Source organism: Lissotriton helveticus, chromosome 12 (assembly GCF_964261635.1).
Source record: "Lissotriton helveticus chromosome 12, aLisHel1.1, whole genome shotgun sequence".
Classification (NCBI taxonomy): domain Eukaryota; kingdom Metazoa; phylum Chordata; class Amphibia; order Caudata; family Salamandridae; genus Lissotriton; species Lissotriton helveticus.
Genome location: NC_136073.1, coordinates 159,060,799 through 159,084,327, shown reverse-complemented (window position 1 = coordinate 159,084,327; position 23,529 = coordinate 159,060,799).

Below are 23,529 nucleotides of genomic sequence, written 5' to 3'. Positions count from 1 at the left end.
CCTCTCTGCAACGCAGGCCTGTGGTGCTTACTGGAGGTACCTGGTGGGCTAGTTGCCCCCCAGGGCTCCTCTGGATTAAAAGGGAATTAATTCCCCAACTTAAAATGCGGCACAGGGCGTGTTTGCACACGTCACCTCAGTCCCCGCCCCCTCCCTTCACCACAGTGTAAACACGCCCGTGGCACGTTTTAAGTTGGGGGATCGATTCCCCTTGAATCCTGAGGGTCCCTGGGGTCCAACTAGCTCACCAGGTTCCTCCAGTAAGCGCCATCAAGCTGTGTTGCAGAGAGGTGTAAAAAAGGGCTTTGCCTGGACCACCTCTCTGCAACGCTGGCCTGTGGCATTTACTGGAGGTACCTGGTGGGCTAGTTGGCCCCCAGGGGACCTCAGGATTGAAGGGGAATTTAATACAACAAAGCGTGGGACTGCACTTAATTTTTTTTAATTATCTCAGCCGGATTCGCGCATCCAGCGCGAATTCGAATGATTTTTTTGTTTATTAAATGCTTTTTTAGGCAGGGACCACCTGAGCAGGCCTAGGGTGTCAGAGTGTTTCAACCCTGCCCCCTTTTCTTGTTTTTTGCATTTGTTTCCCTATTTTCTTGTGCCTCGGTTACCAAGGCACAAGATGGCTGCCAACACTTCCTGGATTGGTGTGTTGACAGCCAATTAGAATAAAGCTTGTGGTCGGGAGGGTCCGGGGATCCTCTGTGACTCTAAATATCGAAACTTTTATTTTTTGATTTTCTCAGCAACTACTGAATGGATTTACACCATTTCAGAAAAAGAGTTCTTTCTGAAACAAGGGCTACCTTTAAGCCAAATTTGGTATAATTCCATTCAGCAGTTCAAGCTGAAGCCGTATCTAAAGTTTCCTATGGGAAATGCATTTATTTGCCTTTTTTTTTCATTTCTCAGGAACTACTGAATGGATTTGCACCATTTAACAAAAAGAGTTCTTTCTGAAACAAGGGCCACCTTTTTGCCAAATCTGGTGTAATTCCGTTCAGCAGTTCGAGCTGTAGCTGTGTCTAAAGTTTCCTATTGAAAATAACATGGAAAAACACATTTTGGGACACCCCTTTTTTTCTCAGCCTCGCTTTGCAAATCACCCCAAAACTTTCAGAGATAGGAACTGAACAGAGCGGGCCATAAGTTTTGAAAATTTCGCAAAGATTCATCAACCGGCGCCAAAGTTATTGGGAAAAGAAAAAACAATTTTTGAATAGAAACAAGGTCCTAACTATAACTACCTACTGGCGACCGCCAGTAGGTAATAATAATTTATATTAATGTTTGAGTTTATATCTTTACAGATAATAATAATTGTTTTGGTGTTTTTAATTATGTGTTTTAGGTGTACGATGTATTGGGGTGCATGTTTAATTTTTGGTTGATGTAATATTTTTTATTTGATTATACATATTTATTATTTCGCGTTTATTCATAGTAATTGTTTTATACTAAAATTAATTTTAGTGCGTATTTCTTAGTTATGTTGGTGATACTATTGTGATGGATGTTGTGTGAATCAGTATTTTTTATTTTTTTTGCAAACATATGTTTATTAGCATTTTGATGTAAACTGCAACACCAATAGACAGAAAGTACATCAATTTGATCCGGCAAGGTACAACAGTAATGGGAACCAGGGTGATGCATATTACAAAGTGTATGAACCAGCATTCTTCCAATAGGTAATCTAAAAGTTATTACAGATTCCGTCAGTACAAGGCTCAGAGAGTTTCCATAGTAGCAAAAAACAATATGCGTTCAGTCCGTCTTTCTTTTCCGACAGGTTTAACGTTAACCCTTCCAACCGGGAAGTAACACCCATATAAAAGAAACCCCTCAAAGTGAAACCTCTGCCTGAAGAAAAACATAAAAAGACCCACCCCCACCCGATTAACAAAATAATGGTGGCGGCAGCAAAGTATCAAGGTATGTAATGGTCGAGTCCGTTACAGGTAGGTTAAAATTGGAATAGATGCATATCTCTGACAGTGGGAGAACAGACCGTGGAGGGCAATCCCTGTAAGAGGGGCAACTAGCGGTCCTCATTGATATTCAAAATTTTTATAATCATCACAAAAGATGTCAGACATATTTTCGAGGCATAATAATTTCCAGAGCCTGGAATGCCACAGCGAGACCGCTGGCACTTCCTTCCATTTCCAGGCTGCCGCTCTCGCTATTTTTGCCGCCCCGATGCATGTCCACATGTGATTCAGTATTTTTGATAGTCACATGTTTTTTTATAGGTGACAACTTTGTGTTTCTGATATTTGTGTTATCAATATATGTAAAAATCATTTTTTTTCTGATATTTGTGTGATCGATATTAGTGATATTTATAGTTAGGTATACGGATTTAACATTTTTGTTCTAGATACTTAATTTCCGATATTTGTGTGTACCAATATTTGTTGGATCAATATTATCTCAGTGATCTGTATCATTTACCATATTTCAGTAGCAGATCTTGACTTCATTTATATCAGATAAGGATTAGTCATGTCAGGAATTGAAAGAAATATTTGGTGATGGGTTCTAAAATGGTCAACCTGACTTCTGTAGCTCAGCTTGCAATGTGATCAGTGAGGGGGATAGATGTAGATCCATGGAAGATTGGAAGAGATAATTTTTGACAGAACCTAATGATGCTACATTAGAGAAACCCAAAGTCCAGTTTCATGATATGTGATGACTTCCCCCCCCAAAATGTATTACTTGTGTAAGTCCTTTTCAAATTTAGGGCCCAATTACGATGTCAGACAGGTGGTGGAGTTCTGTCTGACATCTGGTGCCGCAGTCCGACTGGCGCATTATCATGCTGATGGTCTGAGGCAGCGGGTGGAGGGACCGTCAAGGAGCCTGTTTGACCCTACAATAGGGGTGGTGCCTGCTCAGGCACTGTGGTAGGGATTAAAATTTCCCTTTCCGATAGCCTTTCAATGGCTGCCTGACCGCCATAGAAATTTTGTCAGAATGAATCTTTCAGGGCCATTAGTAGAGCCCCTATCACCCTCTGCTATTGGGCCCCGGAGACACCCATAGTGCCCCCGACACATCCCTGAACCCTGGGGCAGGCACCACATGGTGCCTGGTGCAGGGATGTTTCCAATCATAGCTTTTCTGGGCCTTAGCACAAGCCTCAATGCAGAAAAGCATGTTTCCGACCTACTACAGGGTGTTCAGATCGTTATTTAGAGGTCGGAATGCTGCCTACTTTTCAGGCAGTCCCGATCCCAAAACAATGTCAGTCAGATGCTTGTACAACCGGCATTGTAATGAGTACATTAGTTACCATCAAATTGAACCTGATCAGACAGATCTGAAATCAATCGGGAGAGTTCTCAATAAGACAGTGGACCTGATATACATTGTGGCGGATCCTGTACCACTGTTGCTGGTGGTCTTACCGCCCGCCGACTTGACGGCCCACCAACATGATTTAGATGTTGCGGGGTTCATAGAAACACTGCCACAGTCCTGCTGACTCCACCAGGAATCTTCTCCTGCAACAATGGTGCCAGAGCCTGAATGACTGGTGGCAGGAGAGAAGACCCACGCCAGAGTAGTCTTCTGTCTATAGCCGTAACATCTAAATATGGCAGTAGGACCGGCATAAGTTTGACGGGGTACTTGGGACTGCCTCCGCGACAGGACGGCAGTAGTCCAACCAAGATCTAAATCAGGCCCTATGTCTGACTCATGGTAATACAGTGGAATCAGGTTTTTTTCTTGCATTCAACCATTTTGAGGAAATATTCTGAAACTTCAGGAAATGTTAATTTTCACAGTTTTTATATATGTTTGCTTTCTTTCCAGATCAGCTATGGATCCACTGTCTCTCTACTTAGTGACAAACAGCACTTCCCCTCCTTCCTGCGCACCGTCCCGAGTGATGAATATCAGTCCCGTGTGCTGGCCAATCTCATCAGTCTGCTGGGGTGGACTTGGGTTGGTGTTTTGGCTGAAGATACTGACTATGGCCAACTTGGTAGCCAGCTCCTTATTGATGAGTTGGCTAAGTTTTCAGTGTGTGCAGCTTTCTACGAAAGGCTCCCTGCACTGTACTCCCAGAGGAGAATTAATCACATTATCCAGGTGATCAAGGAATCTAGTGCCAAGGTCATTGTGGTTTTTTCCAATTGGGATTCCATGTTTCCTCTCATGAAGGAGGTGAGACAACTTAATCTCACAGGAAGAGTTTGGATTGGAAGTGATGCATGGATCCCTATGGATTTTAATTTTGTTAATGGCTGCCTACTAATAGCAATCAAGAAGAGTTCGCTGCCAGGATTTCGAGATTTCATGCTTCGTCTCCGGCCCTCTCACGCCCCTACCAACATCTTCCTAAGGACGTTCTGGGAGAATGTCTTTGATTGCAGGTGGCCAAAAGATGAGTCAAACCAAACCTTTACAGATAGCAATGACTGTCACAACACAGAGAATGAAACAAGGCTTAATATGCCACTTCTTGATGAGACAGCAATCAGTAATTCAGCAACATCTTATAAAGCTGCCTTTGCAATCGCTCACGCACTGCATAATTTGCGCACCTGCATCAATGGGGAGGGACCGTTCCTGAACAGAAGCTGTGCAGACAGGTCTCACTTTAAGCCCTGGCAGGTGAGAATTTGCATGATTTTAATTAAACGTAATACTTTTGAGCAGGACTGACAAGATACAGACTTTAAAACTAATTGGTTAAACAAGTTACTACCAAGTTTTAGCATTGCATTGCAAACATGTCCCATGAAGCAAGTAAATAATTCTGTTTTTTAAAATATTGTCCATGATTAAGCTCAAAATGACGCCAGTATTACAGAAAGTCAGACTCTCCCAGATGCCCTAGGTCTCACTGTGGGCTATTCTAACAATTAATTGTCTATGGGTAGGTATGACTACCTCTAGTTGAATTTGCAAGAGGAAGTTACATCTATCAAGGGACAATACCTTTGCGAATTTGATTTTTTGATATTATGTGAACTAAGGTGAAGCAAACATAGTAATCCATCCAAGATGTCATAGCATGTTTGGTGGAGAAACCTAGATTATAAAATGGCATCCAAGCTGGGATCCACCAGTCTTTTTTCATGTCTCCTAAAAGGAAGAATTTGCGAGACTCGCTATAACACACAGACTATTCCCTTATGGCCAATATGATCACCATGCTTATGTGTGTAAATAGCAAAGGTATCCTTAACCGCAAATGCTTCCTAAACCCAGACTTTAATACTGGAACGGGCCTTTTCATTCTTTTGTCCACTTATATGAAAATATTCATAGGACCAATTCCTTCCACAACCCTTTTGACATAAATGAGCCTGGGATGGAGAGGCCTTTGTCAAACGCTAAGCAATCAGCAATTCTGCTGGTTGTAAGTGATGCTTCACCCATGCTCATAATAGATAGCCACAGGAAAGGTGGGCGAATGCTGATAAGATCGCTCAAGTATGTTAACAGATTTTTGCCCCATTAGTTGCGGAGGTACACATTGGGTGGAAGTATTTGTAACAAAGGTGCAAATGCTCTCTGCCTGGCGGAGATGGTAACATTGGGAACAAGCCTACTGCTCAGGAAGGTCTTGTCCTGCTTTGTGCAATGTGTGGGGTTCATGAACCAGTGGAGCCATCCACTAATGTAATCAAACAGCTTTCAGTGGCTTTATAACTGATAATGGTGGTGAAGTACAAAGATGTATCCATCAGCAGGTTTGTAGATGGGGTCAAGGGTGCACATAGATAAATTGGTACTGATGGCAACAGTCACTGTGTGCTCGGCGAGTCTGGGCGTTCAGCAGCCTGGCTTGCATCTTCATTTAACGTCAGGAGAGCATGCGTCAGTGGTGCAGAGCAAAGATAACCACATTTCTTGCCTGATTAAAACTTTGGACTAGTTGGATAGACCTCCAGATCACTCACGTTCTTGTACAACTTGACTGCTGGAAATTGATTGGTGTTGTGTCGATACATTAATACAGACAAAGGCTATTTTAATTGCCAGTCAAAGCTTAAAAATAGGGGTGTGCAAGATTCACAAAGCTTAAAACTAGGGGTGTGCAAGATTCACGTAACTTGTTTTCACACAATTGCATAAAATGTCAGCATCAGAAATATGTGAAATTATGCATGATTCCGTGAAATGCAAATCTGTCATTTTGTGTTAAATTTTAGTGTGAAATGCATTCTCGTACCAATTTTTGGTGCAAGGACGCATTTAAACAAAAGTACCTATTAACACCCACTTTTACTGTGAATGGTGAGTAATTAATGAGGTGGCAGAATGGAGTAACACGATTTTCCTAAAATTACTCCGGCATAATTTAAAACTGGTGATATTCAGTGAAGGCTATTGGCAAATCTTCTCAGTCACAAAGGTTACTATTCCAGGCTTAGGGCCTGACAGAATTTGACAGATGGGTTCCCACATCACAATCGTGTTGGCGCTCCTGCCGCCTTATTACAAGTGCATTATATCCTACGGCACTTGTAAAAAAGGCAGGGTATGTCTGTCACGTTTGTTATGAAGTTATCTGTCCATCAAAGTCTAAATTAAACATTAATTTGGTATGATTTGCGCCATTATTACCGGTAATGAATGTGACGACAATTCTATGCCATATTAGATTTCTTGCGCAGCCACACACATTCGTGAAAGTGGAAGTATTGTTTTTCCTCAATGAGTCTGAAGAGAGCCCTTTGCAACACCTGCTTAGAAAAAACAGGTCGCACAAAGCGCATGCACTTACTTGAACCCTTCTGGCACATACCCCTGCTGGCCAGGTTCAGTCAAAGTCTGCAATGCAGGATCAGAAACCGAAGTTGTGTATTTTTTCTACTCCACTTCAGTTTAGCCCCTGTTCTCACACCTACAATGCTAAACTTTCTGTGCTCCTCCAGACTGCAGTAGATGGGGGAGGGGCGAAAGTGTGGGCGTGCTTCCAGAACTTTTTGTCAGCCATTCTTTGGGACAGCGCCATGCATAACGCATCAGATGGAGATTTAATGACTCCGGTTTGTGAGTTGTTGCCCTGCCACTGGAACTATCTCCCTGCCCTTAACTGTGAAGGAAGCCGACTTTACATCATGCGTGGAGGCCTTGAAAGATGCATTCGCACGAGGAGACGGCCGGGGTAGTGGGACTGCTCAGGCCCCGTGGATAATTGGTTAGAATAAAACATTTCCTAATGGATAACTCACCCTGACTGAAAATCAATGGTCCCTGCAATGGTATAAGCAGTAATGAGATTTATAGTGATGAGAAAATAGGCTTTGGTGCACCGTTGCAGAGTGAAACAATCGCGCGCGCCAAACGCCCGCAGCAGGGGGAGGCGCACGCGCACCTTGCGCTGCAGCAAGGGGGTAGAAGGAAGGGGGCCTGCGCATTTCCTTGCGGGAGCAATAATTGCTACCATATGGCGGCGCTCACTCCCGCAAGGGAATAGCCACACGTGCACGCGTTGCCATTGAAGGCAATGGAACACGTCCACGTTGTAGCCTGAAAAAGGCAATCGATGGCTACAGGTCTCTTTCCTATGCAGCGCATGTGCGCTGCGAGACCTAAAAAAAACGCATCCGCATTGTGCACAAGGCCCTTCATCAGGCAGCCCTTTCAGGAATTAAGGCAATGTTTCACTGGTATACCCCTGGGAGAAATCCTCACTCAGCCCACTTTAACTTGGTGACAGTGTCCAGAGTTCACCTGACTTGTATCAAATTAACTCTCCCTTCCGAAAAGCCTTTAAAGACCTGGCTTCTCACGCTAGAGGAAAATCCCCTGCACAGTTTTTGTAATAATCTGCTCTGGCTGTATCAGACCACTGAGACTAAAGCTCCTTTATACGGGTCCCTCAAATAAAATCAAACAAGCATGGTCACACACAGAGTACCATAGCATGGAACAATCGTCCCAGAGTCCAGTCATTTTCACTGCACTAGGGATCATGTAAAGTTTATATCTATAAAGATGCTGAAGAGATGTGCCAAGATTGTAGGAAATAAACACTCAGTTACTTCCAGAGTCAATCTCAGTGAATGGCGACCGATCCCCAAAACTGAACATCTGCTAAAGATAGCAAAACCTAAACTACAGATGACAGTAAACCTTACTCAAAACAAGCATTGGTAATGAGAAATCGGTCTGGCTTTTGAAAGAAAGTGCCTTTGTGTGATTGAGGGGTGTTCGCACTCAATAAGTCCTTATAGCTGCACTCATCTTCGTATTCATGCTTCAGTTCATTAATTCACTGACTCAGTCAGGCAGTCAAAAAACGTTATTCAGTTCATAAGAATCATAAAAAGTTAGCAAAATGAATAATAAAAACGCGATAAGATACAGGTCACAGTGCAAAGGTGTAAGACAACATTAAATACATTTTACAGCATTTCATTGCAATAAATAACCATTTGATTAAGACAAACCTGAGAAAACTAAAACCTCTAAATAATCCATGCAAGGCCTCATAAAGGGTCTGCCAAATTGCTTGGGATTACAGTCCGAAAAAAAAGTCAGACAGAGTTATCAATCGGTTTTAATTGCGGCTACATAAAACTGAAATGGCAAAAAGGATTGCGACTCAAGCAAGACGTATTATATATAGGCAGCACAAATAAAACCTGTAAATGGAATCGCTTATAAAAATGCATAATGAAATTAAAAAGGGTCAATATTAAAAAAGCAGTACAAGGATACCTAATGTTAAGGAAGGTGCAGTTGTATAGAGCTAATTTTGCTTCCGAGATTTTCTAATTTTCAAAGCTTCAAGGATAAAGCTGGTAATGGCAAATCAACATAATGTTGACTCTCATCCTAAAAGACGGCATAAGCTTGCATTATAACGTCTGACCCCGAATGACAGCAGGATAGGTCATAAAAAAGACATTCTAGGTTGGGCATTGAAACTGCAGAAAAACATACAATGAATAAAAGATTGTTTTGCGATGCCATCACAGGGATTAAGGGTAAATAAGCTATGAAACCATTAACCCTGTTTGGGGTAGGGTACCAAAAAGTGGACCATGCCTAATCTGAAACGGGTGAGGTAAAACCTATGTTCTATGTTTGTGACCTAAAGGCGATAGCGTTAAACTCCGCCTCCTGTTTGAAACCTAAATAGCGCAAAAGACAATCTGAAGAATGTTGGTTGTGAAGTCTCAGCTGGGATGATCTATGCTGAAATAGAACTGCTTTCATGTCAACTTTTGCCCTTCCTGGAAGTTCCTTTGAATGGAATTCCAAAAAGATTTTCCTTACGTAAGACAACAAAGGAATGGATTTAATTTGTTTTAATTTTAGGCAGTCCTTCAAAATCTCTTTGGTGAAGGAATAAAATGGGGAAGTCCAGGCTTTAATCCACAAGAGCTAAGTACGGCTAGACTGCATCTTCAAGAAAGAAGAGGCCAGATTACAGATGGATTATTGACCTGGAGTGACTAAAGGCCTACAAAGAAACGTATTCACAATTGTTTGAAGAGGGCCTAGAAAGGTATAACCACAGACTCCTACCCTGTAGGTTCCCATAGGGATGCACTTCGCCTTGTATAAGGCTACAGCTCCTGGATCCTGTATCGTTTATGACCTAATTTCTTTAAAAATGAAAAAGACTCTCTATTGCCCCCTCCATCTTGCCTACTCTTGCTGTCAGTAATTTCTCCCATTTTAAATTATACCAAGATAATTAAAATGTTGCACTCTGCTGATGGAAGTCTCAGCAACAGTATGCAGACGTGAAGGAGTCTTGTTGGTGTCACAAATCATGGTGTAATATTTGGACTAATTGATTTTCAAATGTAAGTCCTTCATAAAACCATTAATAATATCCAATAAAAGCTGTAGCCCGTTCCCAGTATGGGCTAAGAGGACTGTGTTGTTGGCATCAGAAGCACTAGGATGACGCGGTCCCCGACCTATGGGAGATGTCTACCTTTTAAAATAAATGTTTTCTCTAGGTCATTAATGTAAAAGAGAAAAGGAAAGGGAGCCAGGATACAGCCCTGTCTGATGCCTTTATTGGAAGGAAAGAAGAGGGTACAATCACTGTTGGCGTTTAAACTGACCCGTATTTTTGTTCCCTCATGTAATCTGCCCAAAAGATCAATTAAAGTTGATTTTACTCCGGATTTACCCATCATTGTCCAGAGCGTTTCCCTGTCGACCAGGTCAAAGATGCTGGACAAGTCAATAAAGGCCATATGGATTGCCTTCTCCTTGGCCTGGGCGTAATTGCTCGAGACTAATCTAATCACAAAAGGGGGACTGAGGGCTTTTTAGACAGATCCAGCACACATGACCTAATGATAATGAAAACAAAGAAGGTATGTTGTTCCTAATAATGACACAGGGACATTATTAGTCTCAATATTAGGAACAGCATACCTTCTTTGTTTTCATATTTGCTAGAGATCATGAGGAAATTCAAAGATTTTTTGACAGTGCCATTTCAGGACTGAAACCAAATTGAGCCCCGAGAAAAAATTTGTGTCGCTAGCCCAGTCTTCAAGCAGATGAGGGAATACCCTTCCCATGATTTTAGCTGAGGAGTCCAGGAGCGATATAGGCCTATAACAGATCAGTGAATTTCTGTTGCCTTTTTAAAATCTTGGTACAATGATAGAATCCTTCCAGGAAGACGGGACCTCACCTACTATTGCAGAACGAAAAACGTTTGTTAAAATAGGAGCCCAGAATGCAGAGTTTAGTTTAAAAACATCAATAGGCACCCCATCTGGCCCTGGTGCTTTACCTGAGGACATCTTAGAGATGGGCAAAGTTGTCATATCAACAGTAATGTCGTTACTCAAATTCACAGACTGATTTATGCATCCAAAGTCATACGCAATTGGCATAAACACACAGAAACTCAAGAACTAATGCAAGGTAAATTAAAGTAGAAAAAATAAAACAGGTTGTCATCTAAACATGACGGGCACATGCTTGCAATAATGAAACTAAACATAACAGCAAGTGTCCATCTTTAAAAGGTATTGTAAAAAGCCTATTTAATCAAGCTCGGCTGGCACATTTCGAACCAATATGTTGGCCATCACGGAAACAATGATACATTATAGACAACAGTATTCCATAATGGTCTCCTGTGACACATGAGATGTGGGCCACTACATTTGAAATGAGCAGCAAGCAAGCAAAGTGTTAGCAATGCCTCAAAAGCTGCACAATCCCCGCCGTTTAGATCACTGTATAATAAAGATTGACTTAGACCTGGTGTAACCAACTCCTTACGCTTCTCACACTTAAACCAGTGCTTTGGTATTGGGACACGTTAGTAGGTCCTTTCTATTTACAATTATCCTTGTTCCTTCTTGGTCCTGAAGGGGGATGCTCCCCTATGAGTGTGAGAGAGCGCAAACAGACCTAAATGTATGAGTGCATCACACTTACCTGTAGTAAGCACAAATCATGAGGAGAAATGCCATGAGTGCTAGTAGTATCTGCAATTATATTCTGAATGTATAGCTAATGTAGAGATTTAAGTAGAAATGGAACTAATACAGAAATGTGTGACACTATATGATTTTATTAGATGTGATTATTCCTGAATCCATGTCGTGTAGCTGTTAAAATGTAAGATGGCATGTGGTTAAACGCAGAATGTGGTAGGCCTCAGGGCCAGAGCTAGAAGGTGTTTCTTTTCACGACATAGATTGCACTAATGTTTTGGTCATTGCATTAATGGGTCATGATTTATAGATGTGTTTACTGAATAATAGAATAAGAGTATTAACATGCTTTAATTAATGAAGAAGTTGAATGCTATAATCATTATGAGAAATGCTGTAGGCCTGAAATGTTTTAATATTGATTTACACGTACATGTCTGGGCCGAGAAATGTTGCGAACCTTTTTGGAAGTCTATGAGAGTTGGGTTCTTGGCTGCAGATGTCTGTCTGCAAGAGAAAAGGGAGGATCCGATTATAAATAATATGAATAGAGGTCTGTTCAGTAGACGGCCCAGACATGGAGGAGGGTTCCGGAATGTTTTAAGGGGTATCAGCGGGCCGGAGAAGAGTCTGAGAAGCAAGGTCAACTCCAACGTATGAGGCCCAATACAAAGCAGCATGGAAAAAGCCAGAAGCTACACCACGTGAGGGGCGTCTCACGAGGGGCGTCTCAAATGTTGTTGACTGTTTTGTATTAGGGACAGCACCCCTGGGTGGAGTTAGAGCAGATGCCTGAGGACCCTTTAGAGAGCGGATGGGTAGGCAGAGAGGGGTCATGACTGGAGAACTATAGGTTTTCACCAAGAGACTAAGAGTGAGTGACTTCCCTTGGGGGTCATTCACTGCTGACACCTTTTGTTAGGTTGAGACTTGGTTAAGTAGGGATACCATCTAGAGCAGGGTAGGGACAGCCTAACCTGTGTGTTTTCCTCCAACTTAAATGAAGGAGAGATCTCAATATGCGTCAATGCTGATAGCTTTATTATTCTTAGAACTTGTGCTGGTAATTTCCGTTGCTCGTCTGAGGGCTTTCAGAGAGCACATGTATGTAGTTGGACCTGTGTATCTCGTGAATCTCATTCTGAGATGCCTGTATTTGCAGCTTATCCTATCCTTACAATAAACTTTTGAAAGCTAGAAGTTGTTTGTGATCTTTTGGAGCGGGGTCCTTATTGGGTGAACTAACTTGGTAAGAGAGGCACTTTCTTCCTTCAATGACAGGCAACAAAGGTTCAGTCGACCAGATCGGGGTTTAGATCTATAGTGATAAGGTATCGATCAAAATCTCGCCCTTCCAGTTGGTAGCTATAGAGGATGGTTGCCTTCTTGAGGACGGTGACCTAGGCCAGGTTAGCTTACCCCAAGGCCCCTAGAGATCGATGATCGGAAGAACCGCCCGCCGAAGAAGATCCGGATGACGTGAGACAGAAAAAGCAGCAGTATCGGTCGAGAGTGAGTATAAAGGGTCATGCGTGTTAGATTGCGGTGTTTTTGTATTGTATCTATGTTGTAATGTCTGGCGGAGTTGAATGTCTGTAGAGTGACTGTGGAACAGGTTGTGAGCGCGCGCAACCGGTGGAAATCTTAAGTTCAAGGAGAGCTTAAGTGGTTCGGGTGTATCGGACACCCAGAGTAATTGTCAAATAGTGTGAAGGGGGTCATGAGGTACCATTGATCACCCGAAAGACCGAGATAGGGGGAACGTAAGAGTGAGTGCGTGAGTAACGGACGCTGGTCGGAGGTTACTGTGTGTGTAAGCAACCTATCAGAGAGACGATAGACATTTCGTCAGTTGTGTTGACAATTACATATAGACTGTGGACGTACAGTCGAGGGAAGTGACCGCTTGGTCGGAAGTAGTCATTTTTCGGTGTATGAATGGGACGCATGCATGACCGGGAGACGAGTTGAGAAAGGAGGGGTGCTGCTGCGAAGCGGAGAAAAGTGACGTCAGGAAGTGTCGCGCAGTGATTGGCTGACCGGAGAAAGACCGCGCTGTGATAGGCCAGCTAGCAAAGACGTCAGAAAGTGTCGAGCTGGGATTGGCCGACCGGAGAAAGACCGCGCTGCGATAGGCCAAGTTAGCAAAGCCGCGTTAGGATTGGTGGATTGTCATCAGGAAGTAAACAGAGTAGCGAGGCTGGATATTGTGCGCATAATTATGAAGTGTTTTAAATGGCTGAGAGCGGCGTTTAAAAAAGAGAAGCGGGGATCGGATGAAGGGGAAGAAGCCCCGCCGGAGGGTACGCCGGCTCGTTACATGGCAGTGAATGTTGGGCTGCATACGATCCTTTGGATATCAGAGTGGAGTAAGATCACGGAAGGAAATGAGGAACTGACGTTCCCGAAGTACGGGACGTTCAGATTAGAGGTGTTACATCGATTAAAATCAGTCATGACCTCAATGAGACCCTTGCCTAGACCGACCCAGTTTGAAGCCCTTGATGCATGGATTAGGGCAGCGCATGAAAAAAATATGAACAGACGACAAGAAAGGGTGAAACGATCGGTAAGGGCAGTGCAGGATGCCAGGTGGGATGCGGATGCTAAAAGATGGAGAGTGCATAACATGGAAGTAAATAAACTGTACCCGGTGTTAGAGGTGCCCGGAAATAAAAGCCCCCTAGAAGAAGATGATGAGAGCGAAACAGAGGACAGCCTGATAAACAGATTATTGACAGACAGGCCACCCCCGTATAATAGAGCAGGGGGAGAGGTCGAGCATAGTGAAAGAGAAAAGGGGGGCAATGCAGGGGAGCATGGACCGCTTCCCAGTTCAGAGTGGGATCCTGAGGCAAAGAAAGAGCTGTCCCAGCCTAGTCAGGTGCAACAGGTAGTCGGGAGGTTTGTGGTACAAAGAGCGCCGGAAACGGAGTGCGCCACATCCTACGGATTACCAGCTGCACTGCAGGTACCTGTTACCATAGGTCCTATAGTATCGATATATGACCCAGAGAGAGCAAGAGGGGAAGAACGGGTACGGAAGGAAGGAGAAAGAGCAGAGACGGCAAGGAGGAACGATACGATCAATTCCCCAAGTCAGATGCCGATACCCAGAGAGTGGAGCACCCCGATGCACACAGCAGGGGATCCAGGAGGGGATCCTGGGGGCCCTAGATGGCCAGTGGATCTGAGGGGATCTGGACGAAAATCCTTTCAAGAGCTAAATGAGTACATGAAGAAGTGGGATGAGGCAGTGGAGGCTCACAAGAGCATCATAGCTGCAGAAGCTGAAAGGGAAAGTCAGGACAGCAGAGCTCGGACTCACTGCGGGGCTGGGGAGAGCAGCCCGGAGTGGGACTGGAGAGAGAGAGATAGTAGGGGAGTCACCCATTGGGCCCGGAGTGGAGATAGAACGGACCTGGAAAACGGGGGCCCCGGGAGTGGAGGGGTGGCGCGCCCAATACTCAGTGAAGGGGAGAGGAGAACGCAAGAGTACAGAAACAGCTTTAAGTGTACCCACTGTGTGCCCGGCACCAGAGAACTGAATGGGAGTTGTGAGAGGTCGCACCATAGTCCCTGTGATGACGGAAACGAGCGCAGCCCAGGGAATATGGGGAACCAGGAAGGATCGTATCGGATACTGAGCGATACTAGGCAAAGGGAGAGTAGCGACCAGAGGGAAAATAACAGAGAAGAGTACGGTGAAAGGAGAGAAGCAGGAGAGAGTGGGCAGAGCAAGAGTGGGGGTAACAGGCCCGTGTTCCATCACCTTCCAAGATCGGATGGCCGAGCATGGGACCTGGAGAGATGGGAGCAAGGGAGAGCACTCATTAACTCTCCCGAGCCCAAACGTAGAGCTCGGAGTTGGGATGGTAGGGAGACCAGTGAGCCCCCTTCGAAAGACATATTGCGAGCTGAGATAAAAGCCAAGAGACTCGATGTCGCCAGCTTAAGGTCAGACCTGGATGACATGGTAGATGGTACCCTGCCTTTAGAGAGAATGGAAATGTATGAGCAGGATGAAATACTGTATATGGCAAAGGACATCACTCGAAAGGCGAGAGCAATCCATGAGAAGTTAGTCGAACTAGCAGGCAAATATATGGTGGACCTGTCAAGAACCAAAGCATTACAGGGTAACCACAGGCTACATTATACAGATCGAGACCTAGATGAGAGGAGAACGATCGGGCTGAAAACGCACATAAGGGAACTGATCACTGGAATAAGGACATGGAGGGCACTAGATAAGTGGGAAGAGAGGTGGTCCAAGAAAGGGACCGTCAGGAGAAGCACGCTTGGTACGACACCAGGAAGGCTGCAGGGAATAGAAGCATACCCTTTGCGTGAAGTCGCAAATGGGAATTATGTACATGTCCCTTGGAGTAGGGGAGATTTAGCTGCTTTTACCACCTCCTTCCCCAAATTGCGGGAAAGCCCAGTGGAGTGGTACAAGCAAGTTGAGAGATTTGTAAAAATCTCAAAGGTCCTATGGATAGATCTGAACACGCTGTTTGACATTGTAGTACCAGGAGATCTGTGGACAGCATGCAAGGTTAGCGCTGAGTGGCCCACAACGGAGCCGGAGAGAGATGCTAAGACTAATGGGCCGTCCGAGATTGTGATGGCAAAATTCGAGAGAGTGATGACTTGGCTGAAAGAGAAAGTGCCAATGCAAGACATAGATTGGGTCAAAATAGACCGAACCAGACAGGAACCCAAAGAGACAGTTCACGAATATTATGAGAGATTGCTGAAGGCGTTTAAACAGTATAGCGGCTTGGATGTAATGGATCCAAAAGACATAGGGCAATTTGTGTCCAAGTTCGTCCTGGGACTGAGACCGGATATTAGTTTAATGATTCAGCAACACTTGATTTGTTGGCAAAATAGACCCCTAGACGAAATACTGAGATATGCCAGGTACTGCTGTGATGAGATAGACTCCAAGGCTAAGAAACTAAAAGAAAAATTGATGGTGGTACAGATGCAGGCAGCAGGGAAGGGGGGACAGCAGCAACAGCAGCAAGGAACAGGTACAGGAGGAAAGAAGCAGTACAGTCAGAACAGGGGCAATGAGGAGAGTTCCACCTTTAGACCCAGAATAGACATAGCTGCCTTGAAGAAAACGACTAGGTGCCACCAGTGTAACGAGGTGGGGCATTGGAAACGCGAGTGTCCCTACAATGTAGAGATAGGAGAACAAGAGGAAGAGGAGGAAGAGGTCCAGAGCGCGCCTACGAGAGGGGTGACGCCATACCAGGGAAAGATGCTCAAAGGGGGGGGGGCTCCTCCCCGAGCCCAGTTCCCGCAACCTCCCCGAGTAGGGAATATGGGTAAGACCTATAGACAGATGCCCCTGTTTGTAGAAGGAGAAGAGTGCTATTATGTGGACCCATTAACCGGACAGAGAGTGGAAAGAGAAGACTGCACCCTCGGGGCAGCCTTGGAGGTGGACCAGAGGGGACCCTATGTCGAAGCAGAAGTAGCAGGGTGCCCCACGACATTTCTGGTGGACACAGGAGCCACTAGATCCACGATCAGATCAGCTGCAGTTCCAGACCTGCCCATGTCTGGAGAGACCATACAAGTGGTGGGGGTCGCAAACAGGAGAATAACCAGCCAATTGACAGAACCGGTACAGGTGAAAATAGGGAAGTACAGCGATGAGCACCAGTTTGTGGTTTGCGATTCAAGTCCTGTGTGTCTGCTAGGCAGAGACCTGTTGTGTAAATTGAATTGTACAATATACTGTACACCTCAGGGAGTGGAGGTATTGACCAATGATGATGACGCAGACTTCAAAGTTGCAAACTCAAGAATATGCGTGGAGCTGTACCCTACTTTGACAGTAGATGAGCTCCCCTGGGACTTGAGAGAGACAGTGGCACCAGAAGTATGGGACTTCACTGGGGAAGAGATTGGATTGGTCAAAGGGGTGGACCCAGTGAAAATTGTAGTGAAACCGCATGCTGAGTTCCCCAGAACACCCCAATATAAATTGACTCCAGAAACGATTGCAGGCATAAAACCCGTGATCGAGTCCATGATTAAACAGGGAATACTGAAAGAAATCGTGGGTAGTCCATGCAACTCCCCGATTATGGGTCTGCAGAAACCAAATGGGAAATTCCGGATAGTACAGGACCTTCGAAAGATTAATAACATAGTCGTTTCGTGTTGTCCAGTGGTACCGAATCCATCAGTGATACTGTTTCAGATTCCATTCCAAGCTGAGTGGTTCACTGTGATTGATCTTTGTCAGGCTTTCTTTTCGATCCCTCTGGACGAAGAAAGCCATTTTCTTTTCGCATTTAAGCTGGAAGGTCGCGTCCTAACATGGTGTCGTATTCCTCAGGGGTATACAGAGAGCCCATCGATCTTCAACCAGCTTTTGAAGAAAAATCTTGAAAGTCTAGTGCTGCCCCAGAAGTCAGTTCTGGTCCAGTACATAGACGACCTCCTCGTGGCGTCAGAAACAGAAGAAGCTTGCAGGGAGGACTCCATTGCTTTGTTAAATCACCTAGCTGCCAATGGGCACAAGGTGTCCCCGGGAAAGTTGCAGTACTGCCTGACAGAAGTGCAGTACTTGGGACACAGAATAGAGAAAGGCAAACGAAAGGTGTCACCAGACAGGATAGAGGCGATCATGAAAATGAATGCGCCTAAGACACAGAGAGAGGTCAGGATGTTCCTAGGGATGGTGGGTTATTGCCGACAGTGGATCGCGAACTTTTCACTGAAAGCAAAGCCCTTGCAAAAACTGACGCATAAGGAGGTGAGCGATCCGGTACCATGGGACAAAGACTGTTTGATGGCATTCCTACAGCTGCGAGAGGACCTGTGTCGTGCTCCGGCATTGGGAATGCCTGATTACAATAAACCATTTTTGCTTTACTGTTGTGAGAGAGAAGGTTGCGCGTTGTCTGTGTTAGTCCAAATCCATGGGAATGCCCGTAGACCAGTTGCTTATTTCTCGGCTACTTTAGACCCAGTAGCCGCAGCGTTGCCCGGATGTCTCAAATCCGTTGCTGCAACGGGTGTCAGCATTGAGAGATGTGAAAATATCGTCATGGGGCACCCGTTAGAGGTGTGCGTGCCCCATTCTGTTGAACTGTTGATGACCAGGACCAAAACACAGCATCTGACCAACAGCAGGCTCACGCGCTATGAGCAAGTTATTCTTGCTGCAGAGAATGTGACCCTCAGGAGATGCTCTGTTTTGAACCCTGCCACCTTGATGCCACTCCCAAATGATATCGAGGATGATGATGAATGTACAGACCATGACTGCCTCGATGTGACTGAACTATGCACCAAACCCAGACCCGACATCGTAGATGAGCCACTGACCGACCCAGATGAAATTTTCTTTGTCGATGGCTCATGTGTAAGAGACGAAGTTGGGCAGTTGAGAGCAGCTTACGCTGTTTGTACAATTACTGGAGTGGTGGAAGCTGGGTGCCTGGAAGGAGTACACTCCGCTCAGGTAGCCGAGATTATTGCCTTGACACGTGCTTGCTTGGCAAGCAATCAAATTCGAGTCACCATATACACCGACAGCCAATATGGTTATGGGGTGGTTCATGATTACGGGCAGTTATGGTCTCAAAGAGGGTTCATGACCTCTTCAGGCTCTCCCATTCGAAATGGAGAGTTTGTGCGCCTGTTGTTAGAGGCGTTGCAATGTCCAGCAGGTATCGCAGTTGTAAAGTGCACCGCACATACCAGAAATGAGGACTTCGTCTCGAAAGGCAATAGATATGCCGACAAAGTCGCGCGGTATTGCGCAGAACAAGGGTACTCTTTCACAGAGGTGGAAGTAGGTGGAATAAATGTAAGGACTGAATTAGCCATGATATTGGAAACTGTTGATACTTGGGACGAACTGGCAAACATGCAAGAAAATGCTCCTGATTTTGAAAAAGAAACATGGGAAAAGGCAGGATGTGTAGTGGGTGAGTCCCATTTTTGGGTCTCAGCAGACGGCAGAGCAGTGTTGCCCAATGAGATGGTGAGCCCAATGGCCAGACACATACATGGTCCCGTACACCTAGGGAGAGACGCTATGCTGAGAGTGTTTAGACAGACTTGGTACAATCCTAAGTTTAGAATAGCAGCAGAAGCAGTGTGCCAGCGTTGTGTGACCTGTCAGCAGCTGAACGTAGGGAAAAGAACACCAGTTGCACTGAGTCACATAGGAAGGTCTGGAGGTCCATTCAATCGAATGCAGATAGATTTCATTGAAATGCCGAGGTGCAACCGCCTCCGCTATGTCCTGGTGGTTGTTTGTGTTTTCTCCAGATGGGTTGAGGCATACCCTACACGTAGGTGCGACACCCTCACAGTGGCCAAGTTACTGCTTAGGGAACTCATTCCGCGCTTCGGGGTGCCGGCCTCTTTGGAATCAGATAGGGGAACGCATTTCAACAGCGAGCTTGTGAAGATGATTTGTGCGGCTCTGAACATAGATCAGAAATTGCATTGCAGTTACCGACCAGAAGCCTCAGGAATTGTGGAGCAGATCAATGGCACGATCAAAGCCAGAATTGCAAAAGTGTGTTCCTCAACGACCCTGAGTTGGCCTGACGCCCTGCCATTGGTCCTCATGAGCCTTCGTAGTACCCCAGACAGAAGAACGGGGTTGTCACCACATGAGGTGTTAATGGGGAGAGCAATGAGGCTGCCATCTGTCCCAACTACTGCACTGTTAAATATCACAGATGATATGATCCTGGACTATTGTAAGGGGCTGTCTGACGCCATTCATTCTGTGTCCCTTCAGGTGCAGGCTGCCGAGGTTCCATCGTGCCAGGGCCCGTGCCATGACCTGTACCCTGGGGACTGGGTTCTGGTGAAAAAACATGTGAGAAGAAGCTGCTTGGATGTTCGTTGGCGTGGGCCCTTCCAGATCATCCTGATCGCGAATACGGCTGTAAAGGTGGGAGGCCTGCCCAATTGGATCCACGCGTCACATACGCGAAGGGTTCCAGCACCTCGGGAAGAAACAGCTCCTCTCTCGGATAGACGTCCAGCAGAGGACCGAGAAGCCATAGAGGGGGCTAGCCAAGCTGTAGAGGTGCCAGCGGAAGCAGGGAACGAGTCTGACCAAGCTGAGGACGGTCAGTACAACAGCGAAACGGAAGACGCTACAGAAGGAGAAAGTAGCTGGGAGTACGAGTCAGACACTGACAGGTCTGACAGAGAGCGAGAACAGACAAGAAGGAGAAGGAGTAGAAGGGCACGTGGAGAAGCTAATTGGCCGCAAAGAAGGAGCTCTAGCCTGAGGTCAACTCCAGAGATAACCCTTCCTCCGATATCAGAAGACTCAGACCCGGAAGAAAGTGCTCAGGGCGCGGAAGCACCGGACCGAAGAAGGTCAAGAAGAGTGCGTGTGCCTAGCAGAAGATACTCCACACCTGAGTGGACATATCTGGCGACAAATGTCTTTGAAACAGGAGACAGGGAGGATTCGAGCGGTGGTGGTGTCCAGTTCTGAGCCCATCGTCACCGTGGAAATACGACTGTTGGTACCCGGAGTCGAACAAGAAGGGTCACTAACATTCATGCTCCCCAGACCTCCCCGCCTCAGCAAGTTAAAACACATGTTTCTCTCAGAATTGCAATTCCCCGACTTTGGTACAACGATAACAGCCCATGAAGAGCACAATCTTCGTTTGGAAATACTGAACTTTGCTATCGAAGCTGCAGGCACAAACCTGATAGTAGATGCTTAAAGGACCTTGTAAATAAAGCGAGCAGAAAAAGAAGATTACCTAGCGCCCAGGAAGCAGAGAATATTAGGGACCTTCCCTTGAGTTGATGGAGAAGGGCTAGGGTTGTCTGTATTGAACTATTAAAGGACCTTTGCGAAGAAGGTTGTCAGCTTCCAGTTGTGTGGATTCTAAAGACAAAAAGAGTAAAAAGAGACTGTAAAGGAACGAGAAGAAAAGAACTTTGTGCCAAGATAAGAGAGAGCCATATTGTCTGACGAAATGGAAGCCGGCACCCAGAACCGCAGAGCTAAATGTATAATAGGTACACTAATAGTAGGAGTGATAATATTAATAGCTTTAGTGGTAACAATTTCTTATGTAAAGGGACATGAGGAAGAGGCGAAGGTAACTGATGTGAAATCTGTAGAAACGCTTACACCCACTGTTGCTGGTGAGAAAAGGGAAAACACTCAAGAGAAAGCGTTATTAGCTGCAGAAGCCCGCAGGTTACACGTAGATGAGTCCCAAGGAGACTTTAGGTCAAATGCTTATGCTAAACTCTTATATGAATACGTGGATGCCATGGAGGTTAAGGACTGTTACGTCTGCATGCAGTTGCCGGCGTCTGTAGATGAAGGCATTAGATATCATCACCTCCCGCTGACATATGGCATTACATGTAGCTTATTGCTTAGTATATTTTATGGGAGAGATAGTTTTGAATACTATTTCTCCAACTATGATTCAGTGTTGCCAGAAGTCCCAAATTATAAGCAGATGAATAAATGGGACTACTGGAAGAGTGAAGACAGATTGGCCAAGTTCTTCATTCCTTGGATTACCTTAGATACTTCACATGCCCGTAGAAATAACCTGACATGCAAAGTGTCAGAAGTCGAGAAGAAGTTCATAGGGCAGGTGGATGATCGTTACAGGAGACAAAAGATTTTGAAAAAATCAGGACAATGGAAAACAGATTGGACCGAGGAAGAGAAGGCACACAAGAGAAAGGGTAGTAGTGGTCCAATAGCTTTAGATAAGACGCAGAGAGGAAAGCTATGTCTTCACCGAGCCAAAACGTATTACGAAAATGTATACGTGGGGGAAGTCAGTTGTGAACATGCTTTCAATATAGAGTACTATACTAAAGATTTCCTGAAGGGAATGCAAGTGATTCCAAATGTGTATTTTGTATGTGGAAGAAATGCCTACGTGAGACTACCTGACAACTGGTATGGATCATGTTACCTAGCAATTGTCTTCCCCAAAATATATCATGCACAAGACTTAGAGATCATCGAGGGCAAGACATCATCGAGGGGAAGGAGAGATATAGGAGATGCAGAAATGGTTGGAGATGTCTTTGGAGCTATGTTCCCTCTTTTGGGACTAATCCTTAATGATGTTAAAATTAGACGACTGGCAACAGTCGTCGACAGGTTGTCTGCCAGCACTGCTCAGTCCTTAATGCTGGTAGAAGGAGAGATGCAATCGATAAGGGCTATGGTTCTTCAGAACCGTCTTGCGTTAGACGTCCTACTAGCAAAAGAGGGCGGAGTCTGTAAGGCTTTGAAGGTCCAGGAATGTTGTACTTACATTCCAGACAATTCGAAGCCCCTTGAGAAAGTTATTAGGAACATAACTGATATTCACAAGGAGATCGAAGACTTGAGTAGAGAAAATGTCTGGGAAAAGGTGGGCCACGGAATGAGTGAAGTTGGAGGGTGGATCTCCACCCTAGGCAAAAGCTTTGTGTGGTATATACTAAAACCTATCATCATAATATTGATCTGTGGGATCATATTGTGGGGATTGGTGAGGGTATTCAAATGGTACAGAGAAAAAAGGTCAGAAAGGGCCCAAAGAGAGCAGCTGCAGAGATTGGCTGCCATACAAGATAATCAGTACAGGAGTCTGAGGGCTCTGGAAACGCAGAGACAAGTTATGCTAGCAATAACTGCAGTTTAAATGTTAGTGATGACCCCGAGAGGTCATCAAAGGGGGGAACTGAGAGAGCGCAAACAGACCTAAATGTATGAGTGCATCACACTTACCTGTAGTAAGCACAAATCATGAGGAGAAATGCCATGAGTGCTAGTAGTATCTGCAATTATATTCTGAATGTATAGCTAATGTAGAGATTTAAGTAGAAATGGAACTAATACAGAAATGTGTGACACTATATGATTTTATTAGATGTGATTATTCCTGAATCCATGTCGTGTAGCTGTTAAAATGTAAGATGGCATGTGGTTAAACGCAGAATGTGGTAGGCCTCAGGGCCAGAGCTAGAAGGTGTTTCTTTTCACGACATAGATTGCACTAATGTTTTGGTCATTGCATTAATGGGTCATGATTTATAGATGTGTTTACTGAATAATAGAATAAGAGTATTAACATGCTTT